The sequence below is a fragment of the Ambystoma mexicanum genome, chromosome 10 (genome assembly GCF_040938575.1).
Source record: "Ambystoma mexicanum isolate Mex_15411 chromosome 10, UKY_AmexF1_1, whole genome shotgun sequence".
Lineage (NCBI taxonomy): Eukaryota > Metazoa > Chordata > Amphibia > Caudata > Ambystomatidae > Ambystoma > Ambystoma mexicanum.
The window spans coordinates 666,360,494-666,380,497 of NC_090932.1; positions in this window are offsets into that span (position 1 = coordinate 666,360,494).

A 20,004-nucleotide genomic window follows, 5' to 3' on the forward strand; every position below is an offset into this window, starting at 1 on the left:
GCCTTCCCTTTCTTTCTTTCCGACCTTCTTTCCCCTATGCGAAAGTCAATCTATAAGACTGCCAAAAACAGATTCGAGAGAGTGGAAGGACGAGGAATCTGTGCCAGTTCGTCCTTCAGATCCTCTCGTAATCCACGTCGGAAGATGGCAAACTGAGCATGTTCAGGCCAGTTAGCCTCAGTTGCTAAACGTTTAAACTGAGTGATGTATGAAAGTAGATCCGATGTATCTTGTTGAACATCCAGCAGGTCTTCGCAAGCACTGAAACTTATCTCTAGCCGTTAAAAAGTCTGTTTCATCAAGGTAAGAAAGGCGTTATAAGCCTGTAAAACAGGATCATTCCGTGTCACGAATGGTGTGGCCCATGCCAAGGCATTGCCTGAAAGATTAGACACCAAAAAACCAACTCGAGCATGTCCGGAAGAATATGTTTGAGGACGAAACGTGAAGTGAACGGAGCCTGCTTCCAAGAATTCCTTTAATCTCTTGGGTGCCCCGTCATATTTGCCAACTGAAAGAGGCATAGGCGGTAATTCAGGTGGGGGAATTTCTCTCACAGTAGTCTGTTGACAGAAATTGTTGAATTCAGTTTTGAGTTTCTGCATCTCAAGAGTCAAATTCTGGACAGCTGCTACCACCTCTTGTAATTGTTCCAATGTGGCCATGCTGATGGTGGGAGGTTCAGGGCGTTTCAAACTGTCGAGCTGGTCGTCAGAAAATGCCTCCCCCGTCTCCTCACCTGTGTCGGCGGAGCTAGTGGTAGTCTTACGTCTTCGCTGGTAATCCTTCTTTTCATGAAGATATGGTCTACCCGGGGAGTTCGCCACCGTGAGTACTTCTGGGACAAGTAGTCCAGTGGCAAATCTGCTGGAATAGCCGAAAGGGGAAAAAGCCAATCAGGCTAAAAAAAACCCTGAAGATGTTCGTGATAGATGGAAAGGTGGACTCCAGACAGATTTTGCAGTTAAGGTAAGCCTGAAGACTCTGAAGAGAGGAACTCAGAAGAAGGATCCGGTAGGCACTGGAGTGAGAAGCAACAACAAGGCACAGAATGCCTCAGCAGGGTAAGTAGGACCCAAACCGGAACAATTGCTGGTCCAGGAGAGGATGGGCATATAGGCACAGACACCAGGGTAAGTAGGTAAAGGGAGGAGAGAACTCCGGGATACGAGACAGAGGGAAAGAGAACACCAGGGTGAAAAGAGAGGCGAAGACCGCCGAGCGGAAAGAATGGGAACAGGAGTATAACACGGCAGGAGATAGAAAGCGCGAGGGGAGAGACAGAAAAAGGGAAACTAATGGGCAAAGAAGTGAAGTCCAAACAAACATAGACAAGGAAAACGAAATGCAGGACAGACGGGCTCACCTGAGCCAAGAGGAAATGACAGGAGCGTAAACCCAAAGCACAGAGCGAAAGGGGTTGAAACGTGGCGAACGCCAGTTCTGACTGAATAAAACTCGGACTGGCTGCGGCCATGTTGGAAAACACTAGACCTCAGGTTACGTTTCAGAAGGAACGTAGTGTCTCAATAATGGCACCTGACGCGCCATCTATTCCACATTCGCCAGGATCGGTGGATCGTGACATTGCACTGAGGTTCACTATTCTGTGAGAACATAGGGCCTCATTCGGAGTATGCCAGTACCGCCAGGATACCAGCATTTAGTACTTACTAATCATACTCAAATGGGCCTTCAACGTCTCATCACCTCTGTTAGCCAATATGCAAAGACTAATGACCTTGTGATTAATACCAATAAGTCCAAGATCATCAGATTCTGCTCTAATCATATGTGGCCATACAGGTTCTCTTGGAAATTGAACGATTCTAGCATTGAACTGGTAAATCAAATTAAATATCTGGGATTCCTCTTAAGGGGCCACACGGAATAAAAGACATTTCCAGGAAAGACTACTGACAAAAGCCACTAATATGAGCTCTCAAATGAAGCAAATTAAGAAAAAAGTATTGTAGATTTTCGCTGATTCCACTGATAAACATTTATAAAGCTAAAGTAATCCCTTTCCTTCTATACAGAATGGACATTTATCATCTATCTTGGGAAGCAGTCATTTTATAAGTAGAAAGTAAGATATGGCAAAAGGGACTTAGCTTGCCAAATTACTTCCCTGTTGTATGTGTGAGGTTTGAGTTGGGCTTGACTTCTCTTTCCGATTGGTTTAAATGGAGATTACTAACATTTTTATAGACTGCTACTTGTTCTTCCTGATAAGCCTTTGTTTTATGATTTACATTGACTTATTTTAGGATTAGGTTTGAACAGATTTTATGTAATATATCGGCGTGAGCAGAAACTCTAATTTTAAATCACATGGCGGTAAAGAAGTATTTGTTCTCATCTGACTGGTGTGAAACCATTGAGAAAATGGTTCAGTATAACATCTGTTATCATGTCCCAAAAATAGCCACCCCCTTGGTCACCTATCAAGATATAGAATGAAATTACCAAATGCAAACTGGAGAGATACATTTTTGAGGTTCAGGCTTAACCTTTTGCCTAATGTTGAAATTCTGGCACTTCATAGGCAGGTGGTTGGCCTGGAATCCCGTGCTTGCTTTTGTAGGATTCCAGTTGCTTTTCAACTGTCCAGATGTCTGATAATGGACTGTTCAAAGTTGCTTGACGATCGGATATTGGTAATGGGGAACTTTGTAACTCGGGTTGAATGGCTAATGATGATTGAATTTTGACAGCGATTGATAAGTGGTAATGAAACACTTCTCACGATAGCAGTGTTAAACATTTTCTTTTTAAATTAACATTATTGATGCCCATATGAGTTGATGGGGTAAGACTGTTTACTTTAAAACAGCTTCCCTTTATTCATTGACAGTGTAATTGTTTCTAACTTCAAAAGTGTAAGTGAATTTGTGAATATGTTTTATTTATTTTAATTGACATGTCAAATGATACTATGTAATTTTTGAATGTGTTTCTTTTATCTGTGTAAGGTTCACCTTTTTGAACCAATATCACAATTATAATTAAAAAAAAGGAATCTTTTCCTCCCACCTACTGCAATGTATCACAATATCATATTGAGTGTAGAGAAGCACCATAGAGGGTTTATTTTAAAAAAGGCTGCTTACTATATGCCCTCCAAATATAGCTATGAGCCAATTTGGCTTACAATTGAGAGGGAGGTATTTTTCCCGTTGGAATTGGATAATATTTATTTGATGGAAAGAATTTCATCAAGACAAGTTAGATTACAAACTATAAATACAGCACGCATGACGTTAATTTCTTGGATGGCAGATAATGATCAGAATATTTATTTGCATTGCAAAGCTTCAATTTGGGGAAATCCTAGTCTTCAGTTGGCAAACAAGACTCTATATTGGAGTAGTTGGATTTCTAAAGGCATTTTAAAGATAGAGGACATTATGCAGGATGGACGGATGGTTCCCTTTTTGGGGTTACAGAGGAAGTATGGTCTGAAGAAGAGAGAATTAGTTAAGTATAACAAGGTTAAGGCGCTTCTCTGTCAAAGGCTAGGAATGCTGTCAAGTTCGCTCGGAACTGAACCGGTGTTATGTGCAGTGCTAAAATCGTTTCCACGTGCAATATCTACTTATGTCAACCTAATGCCTCCGGAGGATGGTACAGTTAAGTCATGGGATAGATTGAAGGAAAAATGGGAAAATGAACTACAATGCTCAATCTCGGAAGATGAATAGGGGAAATTACTACAGATGGGTCATAGAAGTAAATTGGATTAGAATTTACGCCTGGTGCATCAGAAAATACTGTGTGGCCTTTATGGGACACCTGTGCATATGTGTGGATTTGGTCTTCTAAGTAATAATATTTGTTGGGGATGTGGGAGAGGGAGAGGGACTATGGTTCACATGATGTGAAATTGTTCGAGGTCAGTGAGGTTTTGGGGGGATGTGTTGGATAGGTTAGATACAGTATTGTCTATAAACTTTCTGAGAACACCCTTGTCAACAATTCTTTTGTCAGATAGGGGAAGATGTGTGCCTGCTAGAAGGTATAGGTTTTGGATTAATAAAGCTTTAATTGTGGCAGTGAAACACATTTTACGATTGTGGAAAACTAGTAAAAAGCTGCATGTGGAAGATTCGATTAATGATATGTGGTTGTTATCAGATTTTGAAAAATATATGTATTGCAGGAGAAATCAGGAAGGGGTTTATTTGGATATCTGGTCACCTTTTAATGAATTGTATGGTGCATAGAAGCGAGTTTGGTGAATGTTATCAGTTATTTACTTGTAGATGCGGATTATGATGAATATGAGGCATGCTGAGTGTGGGGTGTGTTAGTGTGTTTTGTCTTTTTTTCTTTTTTCTTTTTTTCTTTTTCTTCTTTTTGTGTTTTCTATCTCTTATTTTAGTTTTAGGGCTTGTATGAATTTGCTAGTAATTTATAGAGGGGTGACACCAATAGGGTGTTAATATTGTGTTAGTCTACTCTTTGAATAATTATATTCTTTTAGGAATCACTTGTTAACTCACTGATGCTTCTGTGAAAATTGTGAATATTGATGTTAGGACTTTTGAGATTTATTACCTATTGCTGAGCTTATTATGTGTTTTGTTGAAAAATATAAAGTCTTCAAAAAAATAAAATAATAAAGTGAACTTCTCCAGTAAAGGACATCAAAACAGATGGATTCCAAATCCATGGTATAAAAGAACATAGCTTTATTTACATAGTCACAGGTTCCTGTTACTCTTGTATGTTTGTAGTAGGGGCACACCCACCGGCCATTCTGAGGTATCTCAGCTCAGGGCTCAACTGATACTTCTCAGAACACTAACCTCTTATGATTCATCTAACATTCCTTGAGCTGCCAATCACCCACACTCAGGGCATTCCAACAGCAATAGGAATGGCCAGCAGGAGATCTGCAAAGGGGCATATAATGCATTGCCAAAAAGACAAGACACAACACACAATCTTCCCTTTATATATGAGGCCCATAATAACAATGATACTAGCACGAAGCTGGCACATACATACCGCAAACATAAACATAACAAACTTCTCTTTCTATAACAAATAACAACCATACAACACAAAGACAGAGCACAACACACCTCCTTCTATAACAAATACCAGCCGGACAAGACAAAGACAGAGCACAACAAACCTAGGCTATATACACCATGAAACAACCTGAGTTGTCTAGGAGTGTGCTTAAAAGAATTGTACTATTGTAACCTCAACTCCAAGCCACTTAGCTCCCCCAATGAAGACCAGCTCCATTACATGCACTCCCTAATTGGAGACATAGGACCTCATTACAAGTTTGGTGGTAGCCTTGCCGGTAAAACCAACAGGCTGCCGCCAAACCTGCAAATTTTTACGGCCCCTGGAAATGGGGAAATACCGGGCCATTACAATCCTGGTGGACCCTGTATTTCCCCATTGCCAGAGGCCGGAAACTTTTACTCCCCATTCTCATTTGAGCCCCATAGGGCTCAATGGGAAAGGGGAGGTTGGTAGCACCAGCACCATTCAGAATGGTGCCGGTAGCCGGCAGTGTCTGCTCGCAGGTGCTGGAACGCCCGCCAGGTCAGACCTGGTGGGCGGGAAGGCACCCACGAGCAGAACTCGTAGTTTGCCGGTCCGGTAACAACGATACCGGAAAGCTTACCGGTACCGTTGTTACAAGACCGGCAAACCTGTAATTAGGCCCATACACACCACAAAAAATTCATGCACTGATATACTGCCACTACTCCACTCCCTACTTGGAGTAATACAAACCTATATGCCATACACAATATGCTGGCACTCCTCTGCTCCCTACTTGGAGTAATACAAACCTCAACTCCCTCCTTGAAGTAATACACACCCTCCTGACTCTAAAACTCTGTACCTGGAGTAGAACAAACCAATGTCGCCATGCACTGATATGCCGGCACGCCTCCACTCCCTACTGGAGTAATATGCACTATAGTAAAATCACTGTTGACAACCAACAGTCCTCACACAACTTGTGAGGAAATACCTTGTGGAACTGTACTCCTCCACTCCATGCTTGGAGTAATATGCTACAAGTCACATACTCCAAGAACTCAAGAACTATCTTTAACCTCCGGCAGTCCTTATCTACGAACTCCAGGGACTGCTTTTTACCTACTCAAGCAGAGGCATAGAAAAGGTTGGGCCTGAGCGGGCAAGGCACAACCAACATCTGTGAATGCCCACTCAGCAGCGCTGTGGGGGCATTCACATATTTTAATGTCACTGCAGCGGGCCCAACTAAATTAGTTTCAGGACCCACGTGTTAGACAATCCTGTCTACGCCCCTGTAAGCAACCCTTTTACACACAGCAACTCCTGGGTGTGCTTTTAACTCATGCAAGCCTTATACACACAACTCCAGTGCATGCCTTTTTTTTTAAACTCATGGACCCCTTACAACCTACACCTCCAACGATGCTTTTGACCACTGGCAACCCATATTCTCCAGACTTCCTCTGGCATTTCTTTACTCCTTCCTTGGAGTGCTGCAAACCATCCACAAACAAGGTGCCTCGGGATAACAACCTTACATCATCACTTCCGTTCCTTCCTGGAAGCGTTACTTTAAGACTGAAATCACAACAAGAACATGGGCACTACTCCACCTTGAGTACTCACACGTGCACATAGTAGTCTCTTTCCATACACTCACATGTTGACCTTACATCTTAATATAAACCCAACATTTTAAATCAGTTACTGATAACATAACATTTAGATGCATCTAATAATCTCGGTTTAAGTGCACACTTATCTCCACCTACACTGCCAAAAACATCTTTTGTTTCAGAAAGAAATATGGGCCACAACGTGTACAGACTTAGCAAACAAAACAACGGCCATGAAAGTATTCAACACATTGGCCCTCATTACGAGGTTGCCGGTATAGCCACTGGTACTACCGGCGGTTTACCGGTAACCTCTGCTTACCATTTCTACCACCCGATATCCCGGTATTGCTGGTATATTACGGGTGGGCGGCGGAACAGTAAATTCCCAATCCCATGGAGTCCAAAAGGACTCCATGGGATGGGAACCACTGAAGCACCAGCATCATTGTTAACAGTGCTGGTGCTTCAGTGAATTATCTTCCGGTAGGGGCCTGAACTACCGGCAGGTCAGGCCTTCCGGTAGTTCCCAGCCCTACCAGTAAACACAGAGTGAGCCGGTCCAGAAAAGGTGCTGGTAACCTTAATTCCGGAAGACTCACTTGTAATGACCCTCATAGATTCCGAAAATGTGCACCATTTAATCTTCATCCCCAACCCCTTAACCAACCACAACATTGCAATGAATACCATTAACAACCTCCAACCACTGCATCATTGTTGAAGTTAACCGATTAGCTGTCCATCAGGTTAGTAAAGTAAACCATAACCAAATAATTGTGTCATGAAAATGACCACTTCATGACTGCCATCATCATGAAACATACAGGTTTCATTAAGCCTCTACAGTTTGCCTGATAGTGTGCTTGAAATGAGATGCACAGTAAACCTCCTCCATAAAATTTAGCCTCATGCTTGACTCATACGCTTGTTGCGAGATGCACTAAAAGCACACCCTTCGGTGCTCGTAATTAAGATTGGATAACCAGGCGCTACAAGCAGCACCTGGGTATCCAGCAGTAACCAGTCACCAGGAGCTACGATTGGGGAACTAGGAGCTAGTGCATAGCGTGATGCAAATCTAACTTCCATATAAAATGCAAACATATAATTCTATCCATTATTTCTGATCCCCTTAAACTTTAAATGCCATATAGGTGTGTCCTAATGTTTATTTATAGATTGCCCCAAATGCACAGAGTTAAATTCACATAGTTTTGCTTGTTCGGCATCACTTGGCCTGGGGAGCCAAAAGTAGCTTCTGGTTGTTATGTGTGAGACTCCCGAGTATTGCCGTTTTTAAGATGTGTCATGGCCCAACCTAATAAAAGGAGGCCCTGCATGCACATGCCTCAGAACGGCTGCAGACACTGACAATTGAACTGCTGACTCTATCTCTCATTTGGGGCCTGCAGGCCTACACTGTGTGACATTGGTCCTGCAGCCCTCGCCTGCATGTCCGCACCGTGAGATTATGGTCCTGCAGGTCCCTGCTGGTCTGGGCCCCACAAATCAGCCTGTTGCCCTGGATCCACCTGAGGCACCCTCCATCTCGGATGCTCCCGGCATCCATGGTGCCCCCGGTACCCAGGCCGTGTCCCCATGGTCTATCTTGGTCCTGCCCTGCAACGACCTAGGGTCTGGGTGACCCGCCAATCCAACAGGGTGCTGGGCCCCCCAGCCCCTGTAAAGAATTAAATCATCATACTTGTTCTGCTTTATGAGTCGACGCCATCACAGACAGGTATAGGTGATAGTAGTTTAAATGATACCCACGTGACATTTTAAATCACGCACACTCACTTCAATGTTGTTCCGTTTTAAAATCGGACGCTCACATAAGTCACATGACAGGAGTCAGTTGACAGGTATCACAGAGTGGAGAACCGTTGGATAGGAAAACAACTACGTACAAACGGGTAAGCTCTGTTTCAACTTCGGAGACAGACAGCTTGATTAGGACACGGCATTCAGTAACTTTAATCCAGGGTTACTCTGTGGTAGCTTGCTATTTTGAGACACATGTTGTGGTTGTTGTCGGTAGGAAATAATTACGCCCGTAGAACAAAGGAGGACGCGTGAGAATGCCCAGAAGAGGCGCCATTAGGGAACCGTGGTCAGTTTAAACCCACGCACCTTATGACATTCGCCTGAGGCGAGCAAGACTCGTCTCTTATGAAAACATCATACTCCTACGTCCCGTCCCCTTTCCTCCATACTTGTGGGACATCTCTCCGTCCTGTGGGACGGGACCAGAGCACTTTGTAAAAAGCATCCACATTTTTTTCAAAAATGTGTCCCTTCTCTCTTTCCTGCGCGGGGCCCGGCATGCGGCCATAACCCCGCCAGCCTTGGCTCCGCCCCACGTATCACCCATCAGTCCTTTTTCTCCGCTCGATCGGGCCGGATGCACTTGCATCCTCGGAAGATTTTCTTCCCTTTTTTCCTGTCTGACTCTCGCTAGCGTTCGTTTACTAGTCTGTCTATGTCTTTCAAATTAGACTTTCCAAATTGTTCATCGTGTCACCGTCGCTTCGCGAGGGCGGATCCCCATCCGCTTTGTTTAGAGTGTTTGGTTCCGGAACACCGTTGGGACTCCTATTTTTACTGTGACTCCCTTTCGGTCCGGGCACTTCAACGTCGGTTGGAACGGTGGGAGGAGTTGTTTCGACGAACTCCTCCTTCGCATTTTCAGGCGTTCATCGACGAGAAGAAGAAACGCCCGGTAAATTCTTTACTTTTCAGAGCACCCCGGCCGGGGGATAGCTTTCCGGATTCCTCTCAGTCTGGGAGGGGCGTTGATTGCTCTGTCACCGGGGTTCGCCCTGAGGTGCCCGTTGGGCCTAATAATTCTACCAGAGTTTTCTCCGAGGGTCTCCGTAAGGGGCCTGTGAACACCGGAGTATGCTCCGAGGCCCCTCCTGTGGGGGCTGTTTGTAGACCCAGTTCTACTGAATTGTGGCTCTGAGGCCTCTCTGTCGGTTTCCCTCAAAAACAAGACTGGGTGCGCCCCGAGGGCTTGGCTGGGCTGGTTATTGCCGAACGGATGTTCGAGGCCCGTGCAGATAAGGCTGTTACCGGCCTGGGTCCGAGGTCCCTCGTTCAAAGGCTAAAGGTACCAACAGTTCTGAGAGGCCGGTCAAGGCTTTGTCGGTGAAAGCGGTTGCTCACCGTTCCCGCTCGTGTGGTGATACCAGATCTGTTGAGGGGGAAAAGAAGCAAAGGTCTTCTTTTACCGGCAGTGCCGAGGTCCTTCCTTCGAAGGCTCAGTTGGCGGTTGGTATGTCACCAAAACATTCCAGGCCTCATAGTACCGGCTCGGCCGAGGTTCCTTATGTTAAGGCTAAGATTAAGACCTCTGATTCATCGACGGGGACCCCTGTCTCACTTCCTCACGTGCTGCAGTTCCCCTCAGATGAGGACAAAATGGCGCCTGTTCCCGCCACGACCACGGCGGCCATTTTAGGTGCTACCCCTACAACTACGCCATCGGCCTCTGGTGTAGGGCTCAGTCCCTTGGGTGAACCTAAGGTCCCTTGTGCGCATCCTTACCGGCCGGTTTATGATTGGAATGCGCGGATGCCTGTTCCGCACAATGTTTCTTTGCCCGTGGGGGCGGCTCCTTTGATTTATGTGGATACGTCAGTGGAGGGGCCGGTGTGGCACCCTTCCCCGTTACGTCCCTGGATTTGTCCACCTCATGAGAGGCCTCCTCAGTTCCGAAGCAATCTCCTGAGGACGCCTTTTTCGGTACATTTCAAGCGCTTATGCGCACCGACCCCATGAGGGAATATTTCAAATTGCTTTTCAAGGAGATATGTCCACCTGCGCCTCCGGCTCCACCCGTTCCTCCGGTGGTTCCGCCGGCACCTCCCTTGCCCGTGGTGCCTCCCCCGGCTCTTCCGCCTGTGCCTCCATTATCCCCAGTGGACAAGGCAGTGCCTGACATGGCTCAGCAGGATCCTGACTTGTCAGATGACCCTCAAGGCGATCAGGACAACGAGGACCTTCCCCGCTCTATCAGAGCCTTTTATGACCGAGTACTGGACATGATGAGTTTCTTAGATGTTCCGGTGCCCGAGGCACCCGCTCCCAAGAAGGGCGTGCTTTCTGGGGCGTTCACCCTGTCTCCCTTGGAGCGTACCGGCCTGTTCCTGCAGAAGGACGTTCTGGCCGAGGTCCGAAGAGTCTGGGAAAAGCCACACTCGGGACTTTTTGTCAATAAGAAGATTGACGCGAGGTACAGGCTGCATTCCTCGGAAGAGGTGGCCCTGTCGTCTTGTCCGCCTCCCTCCTCCACAGTGGTGGCTGCAGCTACGTTGCAATCCAGACCTGCAGCATCCTCTTCCACAATGGCTACTCAGGTCTTGGGAAAGGAGGACAAGCTCCTGGATTCCCTAGGGAGGAAAATCTTTGCCAACTCAGCCTTGCAGCTCAAGCAGGCCAACGTTGAGTTGATATTGGCGGGAGCTAACATGCAGATGTGGAAAGGTCTGCCGGAGTTTGAGGAGCACATCCCGTTCGAGAGGTTGGAAGACTTCAAAGGAGGCCTTTCCGATGCCAGGGTCTTGGCCCAGGATCTCCTGGAGGCTGCGGCTCATCACGTAGACACCTCGGCTCAGAACCTGATGCTTGGGGTTGATACCTCAGGGCAGGCGTGGCTGCATGCCACTACATTTTCTAAGGAAGTACAAGACAAGGTGTTGGACCTTCCATTCGATGGTAAGGAGCTTTTTCATTCTACTACTGATGTAGAGCTCACCAAGACCAAGGATAGCACTCAGACGGCTAAATAATTGTCTGTTTTAGTCAAAGCTCCTTTCAAATCCCAGAGACCGTTGTCGCAAAGTCGACCCTCCTCTGGTTTTAGGGGCTCCCTCGACTGCAAATCTCGGAGAGTGGATACTCCTGCAGGGAATAACCGCCGTAGACAACAACACACATGGTTTTTCTCCCGCGACTCAGCCTCCTCATTAGGTTCAGGTGGCAAAAACCTGCTAAAAATGAGGGTTTTCCACGCTCGCACAAGACCCCGGTGGGAGGACGCATTGCGTCTCATTGGGAGGTGTGGCAGACCATCACAGAAGACAGATGGGTCTTGTCAGTCGCTCGAGCGGGCTTCCGCTTACCTTTACCCCCTACCCCACACCTCAACCCTCCTTTTCAGCTGTCGGGCTCACCCTCCCCCAAGGCCGAAGTTCAGAAACTTCTGGACCTCAGAGCTGTGGAACCCATTCCCCTTGGGGAGCGAGGGGAGGGCTTCTACTCCCGGCTGTTTACGGTGCCCAAACCCAAACATGCAGGCCTGCACACCATCCTAGACCTTTCCCAGTTCAATCTTTTCCTACCCCAAGAGAAATTCAAGATGATCATGCCCAGCCAGATACGCTCCTCCTTACAGATGGACGATTGGCTCAGCATTGTGGATCTTCAGGATGCGTATATGCATATCCTGATTTCGAATCCACACAGGAGATATCTCCGCTTCTCTTTGGGAGAGGAGCACTTCCAGTTTCGGGTGCTTCCTTTTGGCCTCCGCTCAGCGCCGCGTGTCTTTGCGAAGATGATGTCAGTGATTGCGGCCTATCTTCGTCTCCAGGGTATCCATGTGTATCCTTATTTGGACGAGTGGCTCTTACGCAGCCCTTGTCCTCTGGCAGCAGCGGGCAACCTCCAGTCTCTCCTTCAGCTCCTGTTCCATCTTGGGCTGTCGGTGAACTGGCGGAAATCCTCCATGATGGTCTCACAGGACCTGATCTTCCTGGGTTTTCGTTGGAACACGATCGACTGCAGAGTGTATCTGACCGAGGACATAATGGCGGATCTGTTAGCCACGTGTCAGATGTTTGCGCAGTCGGAGAGCATGTCGGCCTGATGGTTCCAGAGGATTCTGGGTCTCATGGCCTCGTGTGTGCTGGCACTTCCTCTTGCTCGTCTCAAAATGAGACGGACTCAGATGGCTCTTCGGAGTTCATGGCGTCAGGCAGTGGATCCGGATTCCATGCGGATAATGATTCCAGATTCCACGAGAGTGGACCTGGATTGGTGGTCATCTCTCAGCAATCTGTCTGGGGGCACAGTGTTTCAGGACCCGGTCCCCATGGTGACGATCACGATGGACTCCTCCCTTCTAGGGTGGGGTGGACGTTAGATCTTCTTCAGGTCTCGGACCTCTGGTCGCCTCAGGACAAGCTCCTGCACATAAATCATTTGGAGCTTCTGGCGATCTTCCTAGCGCTCAGGGCGTTCAGACCGCTCATTGTCAACAAGGTTTTCTGCATAAGAACGGACAATGTGGTGTCAATGTATTACATAAACAAGCAAGGGGGAACGAAGTCTCCCCCCCTCGTGGACCTGTCCATCCAGATTTGGGAGTGTGCCGTGCTTCATGGTGTCTGGCTGCTTGTAGTGCACATCCCGGGCCAGCTGAATGTCACAGCGGATGCCCTCAGCCGGTGGACAGTAGTCAGCTATGAGTGGGAATTGAAGGCGGAGGTCCTCTCATGGATTTTCTCACGTTGGGGCACACCGCAGGTGGACCTCTTCGCTACGGCGGTGAACAAGAAGCTTCCTCAGTATGCCTCCAGAGGGGCGCTGGGAGCCTCCTCTCTGGGGGATGCTCTTGAGATTCCATGGCACAACATGAGAGCTTACGCCTTCCCTCCTCTGCCTCTAGTTCACCGTGCAATTTGGAAGTTGAAGGACTCGGCAAACTGTTCCCTTCTACTCATACCTCCGTGGTGGCCGGCCAGGTTTTGGTTCTTAGAACTTCAACACCTGTTGGTGTATCTGCCGATCAGGTTACCAGTAACTCCCGATCTTCTTCACCAAGGTAAACAACAGATGTGGCACCCCTCACCACAATCGCTCAGCTTGGCGGCATGGTGCCTGAGTTCAAGTCTTTAGAGCATCTGAGTTTGTCTGCGGATAACATGCGCATTATCCAGGCAGCCAGGAAACTCTCAGTACAAGAGTAAATGGCTCAGGTTCTGTCATTGGTGTTTGGAGAAGAGGTTGGATCCGAGGGTGGCCACGATTGACACGGTGCTGTCCTTCGTGTCCTCCCTAGCAGAGTCAGGGGTTCATGTTCTGTCATGCAGGACTTATCTCTCAGCGGTTTCCACTTACCTTTCTACAGACCTGTGTTCTTATTCTCTAACTAACCCAGTGGTGAAGAGGCATTTTGCTGGCTTGATACGCCTCTACCCTCCGGTGCCATAAACCCTTTGAACCAATAGCTATGGTGGACCTAAAGTACTTGTCTTGGAAAGTGTCCTTTCTGGTCGCCGTTACGTCAGCAAGGAGAGTGAGTGAGCTCCAGGCATTGTCGGTGGAGCATCCTTTCTTGGTCTTTCACAAGGACAAGGTAGTCCTTCGGACAAACCCGGCTTTTCTACCAAAGGTGGTGACCGAATTCCATCTGAATCAGTCGATCTCCCTTCTGGTCTTTTTTCCGAGCCCTGCCTCAGAGGCTGAAAGGGTTCTACACTGTCTTGATGTCCGAAGAGCTCTTAAGTTCTACTTGGACAGGACTTCTGAGCTTAGGAGTTCTTCTCAACTTTTTGTGACCTTCGGTATCCCTCAGGGCAAGCCAGCGTCTAAGGCAACTATTTCTAGGTGGATCGCCGCCTGCATCACAGAGTCTTTCACCGTCCAAGGGCTGAAACCTCCTAAGGGTATCCATGCACACTTGGTGCGGGGCAAGGCAGCCCCGGTTGCTTTTCAGAAATATGTCCCCTGGGAGTCCATCGCTAGGGCAGCTACTTGGGCCTCCCCATCTGCTTTCTGTAAGCATTACTGTCTCGACATGAGCAGGAAAGAGAGGAGGGACACATTTTTGAAAAAAATGTGGATGCTTTTTACAAAGTGCTCCGGTCCCATCCCACAGGACGGAGAGATGTCCCACAAGTATTGAGGAAAGGGGACTATGGACAAGGGGTAAGGTGGTCACTACGGTGAGTAACCTGGTAATTACTTGTGCCGGTAAGCCTAGCACATACTTGGTAAATAGACAGGTAGTGAGGCTAACCAGTTTTCTACTAATCTTGTCTTAGCGCAGTTAATTATATGCATCTTAATAATATGCATATAATGGTTGTTCTTCCTTAGACAGAGACCCCGCCCGATCACGGATGCTTTCCAAAAGGCACATTAACACGCAGCTCTGAAGAATGTGAACCCTTGTTGAAGTAATTGAAACAACAATCAAATGCGTCCACACCGACGAGGTGAGAGTTCAAAAAGATGTTTTATTCTGTGCTTTACTAAGACAGTTTTAAACTGTTGGGCGAAGTTAGAGGTACAGTTAAAATAACCATTTTCACTTTTCTTTAATGCTTTCTTTACTGAAGTTTGAGAAAGCAAGGCACCACACGGTTTTTGACATCCGTAACTTTAGCAATACATAACTTGACTAGTTTCCGCAACCTGAAATTGGAGATGTTAGGTCCAGCTGCAGAAAATGAACTGGATTTACTAGTTCTAAAGTGGAAGTCTGTGGGCAATATGCCGTTTTCTAATACATAATGATCATAAACTGCTTCCATACGATTCATTTACATATTCAAAAGAAAACAGAGGTTACTAGGGCTTCAGTAGGGATCACATGAAGTATGTAGTTAGAGTCAACTGGAGATTTACAATCTCACAATTTTATTAAATGCACTTTGGGCATATCTTGGACTGTGCCATAAAAGAGACTATGCAGGTGATTCACTTAGGTGCATATTCTTTTCTCACACTATTGTTTGCATTGTTCCCCAGATTCCTGTCTACTAAGAAGACAGCCACACCTGTCCGTATTAAGTACATATTGTTGAAAACATATGGTAAGCCGATTGTTGGTTAATTGATGTAATCCTCTAGGCTGATAGCAGTAATTGAGTAGGATTGATTGTAACTGCTTATCTCTGTTTCCACCCTTAGAGTTTGGACATATGAGATCAGAAGAGAGTTACAGCTTCTGAGTACATTGAATTTTGTGCATAGGATTCTATGTCTGTAGGTCCCCTGAGGAAGTTCTCGGAAATTGGTTTAATTTTTTTGTAGAACGAAACCTGTTGGGTCTAATAACACTGGACTGAAGAGTAGTGTTTCTAAACACATATTGAGTTGTCTAAGAACCTTTCCTTTGAAAGGATTCACCAACTGATGTTTACACATGAAAGTATTAGGAGAGCAGTATTAAGAGTGGTGCCTTTTTTTCAACCAACCTACGTATTTTGAGTATTGTGCACTTTAGACTTGTGTTGGTAGCTTGATAGCCCTTTGAGCTGCAGATGCAAAACATGTTTTATTGTTGTAATATTTACAAATTGTATAGTGTGTTTTTATTGTATATGCAATTGTGCTGAAATGTGATGATGATTTTTTATGTGGTTTTTATTATGATGTATTTAACTATTTTTTTCTTTGTATAATAAAATTGAATATATTTCTATAAGAACAGGTTGATTCAGTTCCTATTTGTTACAAGAAATGAAACGGTACAGTCCTAGATTCTGAGTGAGGAAATAGAGAGACACAATGAATGGTTCTGGAGTCTTAGATTGTCCTTCGCTTTTGTTAGGGTTGTAACCTTGTGTCGGAAAACTACCCCTTGTCTCTAATTTTGTTTTTGGTGCCAGCCGTGCATCCACCACAACCCCCACAATACTGGTAACTGTTTGTTTTAAGCTAACCAGGCTCTTCTAGGCTATAAGGAGGAGCTAAATAGCTCCCATATCCCCCAATTGTGATCCCTGCCCTTAATGGTACAGCTGCCCCAAATTCCAGTGCTTTTGTACTGCGCAAAGAGCTCTTCCTGTAAATCCCGTTAACCAAGTTTGCATGACTGCATTATCATGCAGACGACATCCGGTCCATGCTAGCTAATTGTTAACTTGTGACTCGCCTCCTTCTGCCAAACAGAACCACATTTAAATGTGCATTGCAATGCCTGACAAGGATGACGCACCAGGCACATCATCAATCTGCCGTGGACTCCACAGAGTTAGGAACTCTGAGAGCGGCCACCGTCCCCCACAAACACCATCAGAAACATGAGAAGTAGGAGAAACACTGATCATCATTTTAAAAGAACCTTTGGAATTCAATGTGCTTTATGTGTGGGAAGCGGTTCACCACAGATGCTCTCAGCAATTTCATACCTTTTTCAATGCCGCTCCTTGCTTACACAAGAGCACTTGTTAGTAATTTTTCGATATGGCATATCTGCTACTGCATGGCATATTTGCTCACACGTATGGCTTCTTTCAACTGACATTTTGCTCTCCATTTCTTCCTTTCACATGCTAGCACTTATAGCCTTAAACCGATTTGTGCTCCACTGCAGCTTTATCCCACGGCTGTCACGTTGTGGTTCTTGCACTTCATTCCAAACTCCAACTCCTTCTTCCTTGCTGCAGGGTTAATTAGAAGTGCCTCAAATTCCCAATAGAAACATTTGCTTTCTTTGTCCCACAACATGCTGCAAACGCTCTGACTCTAAATTCAGTTTTTGGTACTCTTTAAAATAGCCTATCTTAAGCACAATGCCACCTCCCTCTTGACTTTAAAACAAGTACATCACCAAGTCCTCCTTACATTAGGATGATACTTCTTACTTTGGTGGATGGTGGGCGTGCCATCTTCACTGTGCCCTCCTCCTTAGCATGTCTAGGGTACTCTGCTTTCCCCTCTTGGCCAGCTTATTGCCAATGTTATAAAGTGAACTTCTCCAAGAAAGGTTGTCTAGGCCGATGGCTTCAGACTCCATGGTCGAAAAGAACATAGCTTTATTTATCTAGTTACAGGTTCCAGTTACTCCTGTTTGCTGGTAGCTGGGGCACACGCACCGGGCATCCTCAGGTATCTCGGCTCAGGTCTCAACTGACACTTCACAGAAAACGAACATGTTATGATTCATCTAATATTCCTTGAGTTGTCAATCACTCACATTCAGGGCATTCCAACAACAATAGGAATGGCCAATAGGGGATCAGCAAAGGGACATATAATGCAGTGCCACAGGACAAAACATTATTTTCTTTGTCTGGTGGGTTCAGGGGGACCTGCTAGTAGCCCATGGTGAGATCTAGGTGGTGCTGTATTTAGCGTTCCCCAACCTCTCTTTTAGTTCATCTATTCTAGACATTGTGTAATTATCGACGACTGAGATAGCATTTATTATTGGAAAATCAATGCAAAAATGCCCAAAACAGTCACGTTTGTCGACAAGCGGAATAGGGGAGGTGTGGGATGTTTCAACCCACTGGTCCAGGCCCTGCAACATTACTGTGCATTGCTGGCAGCAGAAACATCAGAAATGGCCACTGGAAAGCATGCTGCATGCTAAAATCACCCAAAATTGTGCAGTAAAAATCAGAAAAATAGGCCGCCATCCACTTTTGCCTATCTTAGTGAGCACAGGAGACTACTGCCAAAACCCACCATTGGGCTACCCACAAAGTAGCCTGAAACCACTTGAAAAAGCAATGCTGATTGCCAAAAGAAACACAGAGCTGTTTGGAAATCCGTTTTCTTGGTTATCAAATTTGTAAAAATCATGGCTCCCAAACCGCCTAAAAGATCCAACCTCTTTGTTGGGTGTTCCACATTATTCTACTACAAGAATCCACATAAATACAATGTCAGCAAGAATCATATGTCATCAGAACAAAATCCACTTTTAAAGATACTTGATGGAAAGAAATCTGTCAAAATGGGTGCAGTACTGTTACTTGCCTCCGACAGGCGCTGACGATCTCTAAATCTGACAGGAGAAACTTGTGTTTTCAAAGTTAAAGATGCCAAAGAAGGGATTTCCACCAAAATGCTATCCAGAGTGCCACACATTGATTTCATGTGGAAAAAGACTGGAATTAAAGATATGTTTGCTTATTTTAAATTTATAAATGTAATGTTTTCACAAGGAACTATGTTACAATTGACCATAAGGTAACCTGATTTATCTAAAACTTCCAAGAGGCTTTCTTTCCCTGAGAACCTCCCACCTTGTTCATTCCCACCAAAAGGAGAGGATTTCGCATTGGCATGTTAATCAGAAGGGGAGGAGATTTCCTCTGCTGCCCTGAGCAAGAAACAATGGGTTCCTTGAACTGAATAGAAAATGCGAATTTGGGTGTGACTGACAACAACTGCTCTGGCAGGAAGACAAGCCATGTGACCCTCTGACTCAGCCCAGCTTTGGAGGTGGGCCAGACTGAAAATGTGGATTGAACCTGAAGTAAATGTATGTTTTAGAAAAATGCTTATAGCAAATTGTACCGAACTGACACAAATATGAAACCTATAGGTTGTTGAAATGAAAAAATCGCACACTGTTTAAGACTATTCTGGAATCTGTGCGATGTTCTGAGACTGAACCCCGGACATTATTCATATTGTAGCCATTGTGTTTATATTAGGAACATGAAAAATTACAGGAATATGCCCAGATGGGATGTGTATGCATGTATAAAAATTGGTTACAAACTAACATTGAGAAACCCACCAAAAGTGCGAAAAAGTTGTCATTTATGAACTAAAGCTCGCAGGAAGATGAGAGTTGGGCAGCAATGTACCTTAAGCAATCTGTTATGTAATTATGTATTATCAACAAGTTGCGCATCTTGGAAATATGTTTTTTTTGGGGGAAAATAGATTTCCTAAGTAAAAGCAAAGGGGAGGGATTTCCTTTGGACCATAAACACAGTGTCTCTCTGACACATATGACACACTGCTCCTGTCTCAAATCAGGAGAGGGGAACATCTCTGACCTATCAGATCCTTAGAGGGTTGGGCATAGATAATCAGCCTACCCACCCACTTTGGAAATGGATAAATAGGGACTGTTGAGGACCCAGAAAAAGACACACGTTCCACTCATCAACCGATTCCTTGACAAAGCACCCTGCAGGAAGATCCAGACTCCAGACTCTAGAACCAGACCCAGAATCCAGACTCTAGAACTTTGAAGCAGAAAGGCCTAATCCAAAAAGCTGAACCCTTTTCAGCAGGCCTTTAAAATCTAGCAACCTGATTTTAACCCCTAAACTTCCAAGGGGCACCACAAAATGCAACAGCCTGGCTGAGCTGTTTTGCTGTTCTCGCTAAGAACCTCGTGCTAGAACCAAGATCCAGACCCATAGAGCAGAGCTGTACCCAGAACCAAACCATCAGATCCAGTCCAAGAGGCTGCGCAGACCAGAGTGCCTTGCTGAGAGCAGAGTCCAGGTGCCCTGAATCCTGTCCGGTGGCGAGTGAAATCCAAACCTTTGACCAGATCTTTGACGGGTCCATTGCATTCCAAAGCCATAGTTGTAAGTATTTAGTGTAGAACTGTCCATAGTCATCTCGTAGTTTAAAGTAATCCTATTTAATCCATCTCAAC